The sequence below is a fragment of the Lethenteron reissneri genome, unplaced genomic scaffold (assembly GCF_015708825.2).
Source record: "Lethenteron reissneri isolate LAM-NWPU_2019-01 unplaced genomic scaffold, ASM1570882v1 scaffold_590, whole genome shotgun sequence".
Lineage (NCBI taxonomy): Eukaryota > Metazoa > Chordata > Hyperoartia > Petromyzontiformes > Petromyzontidae > Lethenteron > Lethenteron reissneri.
Window position 1 is genome coordinate 1 of NW_026892112.1, and position 4,409 is coordinate 4,409.

Here is a 4,409-nt window from a genome sequence, read left to right on the forward strand (position 1 = left end):
GTTGACCGTCTTTATGTCTTCCTTTATTCGATCCATCCATTGGACGTCCGCGTGGACGGCGGCCCTCTGGCTCAATACGCATGGCAGTCTTGGCCACTGATGACTTCACTTCGCATCACATGGCCGTACCACCGAAGCCTTGCCTCAAGCATCTTGTCCGCAATGGGGGCCACACCAAGTCGCTTCCGAACGTCTTCGTTCATGACACGATCCCATCGAGTGAGTCCGAGGCTCCATCTGAGCATCCTCATCTCCATGGTGTGGAGAGCTTGTTCGTGTACAGTTGTGGCTGGCCAGCACTCGGATTCATAGAGTGCCACCGGTCGGACGATGGTCTTGTAAATTTTTCCCTTCAGCCTATCCGGCATTTTCCTATCACAGAGGACTCCGGTGACTTTCCTCCACTTCATCCATGCCGCATTGACTCGTGATCAGTCGTGATGCTACCATCTGAGCTGATGGTGGAGCCCAGGTACTTAAAGTCCGTCACTTTCTTCAGATCTTCTCCGTCAATGCTGATGGTGCCGTCGGTTGGGAGCCACACTCCATATACTCTGTCTTTTTGATGTTGAACCTCATCCCGTTTTCGTCCAAACGTTCCTTCCACAGGCGCGTTTGTCTTTCCACTTCTCCTCTCTCTTCATCTGAGAGGAGGACGTCATCCGCGTAGAGAATTGACCATGGCAGGGGCGTGTGCAGGTCGGCAGTGATCGTGTCCATGCACAGGATAAACAGGAGTGGTGACAGGGCCGATCCTTGGTGCACTCCAACGCTGATGGGAAATGGCGGCAATATGCCCACTGCACACCTGACTGCACTGGTGACGTTCTTGTATAGGAGTTGCACCCAATGCACGTAGGTTTCAGGGACTCCATGGGATCGAAGCGAGTGCCAGATGAGGTCGTGGGGGACCCTGTCAAATGCCTTTTCAAGGTCGAGGAACGACACGTGCACAGCTTTGTTCTTCTCTCTGTGCCTCTCCAGCAGGAGCCTCGTGGTGGTGGCTGTGTAATTATTTGAAAATATTTGTATTTCTCTTAATTTCAACAGCTTGTATATTATTATTGGCCAGTAGTAAGACTCAAATAACACCAAGGAAATATGTCGATGTTTGTGTGAAACGAATTGTTATTGGCCACGACTATTTAGATCATGATTATTAGTTTTGTACCCTTCTATCTGGCAACAAAACTGACACCTTTTTACAAGGAGTCTTGTTTGCATAGACCACAATACCTGCAGTCATAATGCAAACAAAAAACATAACTCTGATAATGTATGCACTGTCCTTGAAGTTGATTGGTCCACACCCGAGACAGCTTTCCTTAGAGCCTAGTCAACTTCAAGGACAGTGCATACATTATCAGTGTTGTTTTTTCTTTGCATTATCACTGCAGGTATTGTGGTCTATGTAAACATGACTCCTTGTAAAAAAAGGTGTCAGTTTTGTTGCCAGATAGAAGGGTAAAAAAAAAACAATTATCAGCTTTTTACTGGCAAATGAGGTTCCAATGGTGTATTTAGATCATCTTTTGAAATTGAGAGAAATAAAAAAAATACATTTTAACAGCTACAGTCTCAGTGCTGCTGGGAGCGTATATTAGTAATCACACATTGAATGCATGCTTATCAACTAATATAACTAACTATAACTAACCCAACCGGTAATATGCACTGCATATTCTCAAAATAACAATCCATTGTATGCTCATTAAATGTCACCAACCCAGCTGGTGTTATGTACTGCATATTTTCAGATTAATAGAATTCGTTGTAATTTATACAATTACATTGACTCCCCTCTGGACTTTGCACCTGAGCGTCTGAAACGCTGTCTTCCCGTTTCAGACGCTGCCTTCCCGACAGACCTGTTCTTCACCTGAGGACGGCTGCTTGCGTTGTAGCCGAAACGTGGTGAGAATGATTTTATTATTAAATGAGAGATTGCAAGAGCTACCACTCCGTATATATAATGGTTGGAGAGGGGAAGGGCCAAGTACGGCACACTTTTTATATAAACGGAGTGGTAGCTCCTGCAATCTTTCATGTACTTGATACGGCTGTCGTGGCTGTGACGGTTCCACCTGAAGACGGAAGCTTGTGTTGCCTCCGAAACGTCGTGCATTTTATTTTATTTTACTTTTATTAATTTTGATGTTTTACCTACACGGTGACTTTACCGAAAAAACCTAAGAATATGAATCCTTGCAGTCACGAAAGCTTCAAATCTAGAATTGCAGAGAGTTGTACCTGTAAATATCCGCCCCGAGGCCAATACAGTCTTTTGATTTGGAGTGCTTTTTGAAACGTGAGGTTTGCCTGAACTGGAATTGTGTAAAGTGTTGTGCATTTTTGATGCGAAGCTCTGTGCGCGTGTTTTTTTTTCACGTAAATGTAATTACAGGCCAGCGACATCAGACTTTTCGTCCTGAGACGGCGGGCTAGAGATTTGATCCAGACGTCTTGTCTCCGTGCACGCCTCGACGACGATGATGAAGCTACGCCCCCCGGTCCTGTTCCTCTCGCTGCTGCCCACCGTCTTCTTGCTGCTGAGCGTCGCGTACAAGTTCCGCAGGACTGGCTCGCTCGTTCGCGACGACCGCCACGCGCTCAGCAACTCGTCCGTCTTGACGCCAAAGCCGGGCTCCGCTTCAGCTAAGATCGACCGCGTGACGCTGTGCGGGCAACGGGGAGCGCTGCAAGACACGTCCATCGTGCGCGTGCCTCACACCAACACATTCCTGGTGTCGGCGTACCACGACCTGCGCGAGGGCGGTCGGAGCACGCGTGTCATCGGCATCGCCAACCGGTACGAGCCGGACGCGCTCTCGTGCCGCTTCTGCTGCCGGGGGCGCTCGGGGATCGTGACGGTCACCGCCAGCACCTACATCCACTCGGATCACTTCGACTTCCCGTAACGGCGCGGCCGACTTCCTGTGCACGGAGCCGCCGGGCTGTGCGCCGCGACACGTGTCCGTCCGGCGGGCGCGCGCAACACCGGGGCGAGGAAGAGGCCGAGTGGGTGTTCATGCCCGTGCGAAATCGGCTCCGCGCGCCCCGAACCTTCACGCGGGAATTCAGCGTCTGCATCTCGACGCTCTTCGGCAACTACGGCAACGCGCTGCAGTTCGTGCAGGCGATCGAGATGTACCGCATCTTGGGCGCGGGCCGCGTGACCGTGTACAACACGAGCTGCAGCTCCGAGCTGAACAGAGTGCTCCTCTACTACGTCGAGACGGGCCTCGTCGAGGTCGTCCAGTGGCCCATCGCGGACTACGTGCGAGTGTCCAAAGGGTGGCACTACCCCGAGCACCCGGGCGAGCTGCACTACTACGGCCAGATAGCGGCGCTCAACGACTGCGTGTATCGGCACATGTACAGCACGCGCTACCTGGTCCTCACGGACATAGACGAAGTGATCGTCCCGTTGAAGCACGCCGACTGGAAGGACCTCGTACGGCACTTGAACGACAGGTACGGAGCCGAGATTTACTTGTTCGAAAACCACGTGTTTCCCGACACGGCGTCGGAAGAGTTTGGGTCGAAGTTCCAGGCGTGGGACGCCATCCCGGGCGTCAACATCATGCGCCGCATCAGACGGGAGCCGAACCAGCCGGAGGTCTTCAACCCGACCAAGATGATCGTGAACCCGCGCGCGGTGCTGCAGACTTCGGTGCACAGTGCGCTCAACGCGCTGGGCATCTCGGAGACGGTGCCCGGAGACACGGCCATCATGCACCACTACCGAGCGGCCAAGCGGCCCGACCTGCCGCTCGAGTCGTTGGTCGTGGACCTGACGCTGTGGAGATACAATGCCACTCTGATCAGGAACGTCAACAAGGTCCTTAACCGGGTCTTCTGGAACGTGTAGGCACAACGGGCGGCGGCGGCGTTGATTGTCGTCTTGCGTCCTTTGCGGTCTTGCAATTTAAATTTCGATTTAAAGTTTTCGTGACTGCAGGGATTCATCTTCTTGGTTCTTTCGGTAAAGTCATCACGTAGAAGGGAAGTAATAAAATAATAAAAATAAAACATAATAAAATTTCGATTTAAAGCTTTCGTGACTGCAGGGATTCATCTTCTTGGTTCTTCGGTAAGTCACGTAGAAGGGAAGTAATAAAATAATAAAATAATGAAAAAAAACATAATAAAATAATTCTCACGACGTTTCGGCCACAAAGCAAGCAGCCGTCCTCAGGTGAAGAATGAGACACTGCCAAGCTAGAGGCTTATATATGCGATTTAAGTTAATCACTGGCGTTTGTGAGTTCTCCGTTTGAGGAATGTGGCCAACGTGTTGCGGGGTAGAGTGGCGACGGGATGTCACACTCGCCTCGCGAAAAGTGACATCATGTCCCCTCGAGTATTTGAGGGGGGGGGTGACCGGTGACGTGGACGAGGTTTTCGCC

General features: G+C 51.0%; 1 pseudogene; it reads left to right on the forward strand.

Moving 5' to 3' along the window:
- The first annotated feature begins 2,489 nt into the window (after positions 1–2,489).
- LOC133339945 (uncharacterized) lies at positions 2,490–3,871 on the forward strand (annotated as a pseudogene).
- Positions 3,872–4,409: the final 538 nt, after the last annotated feature.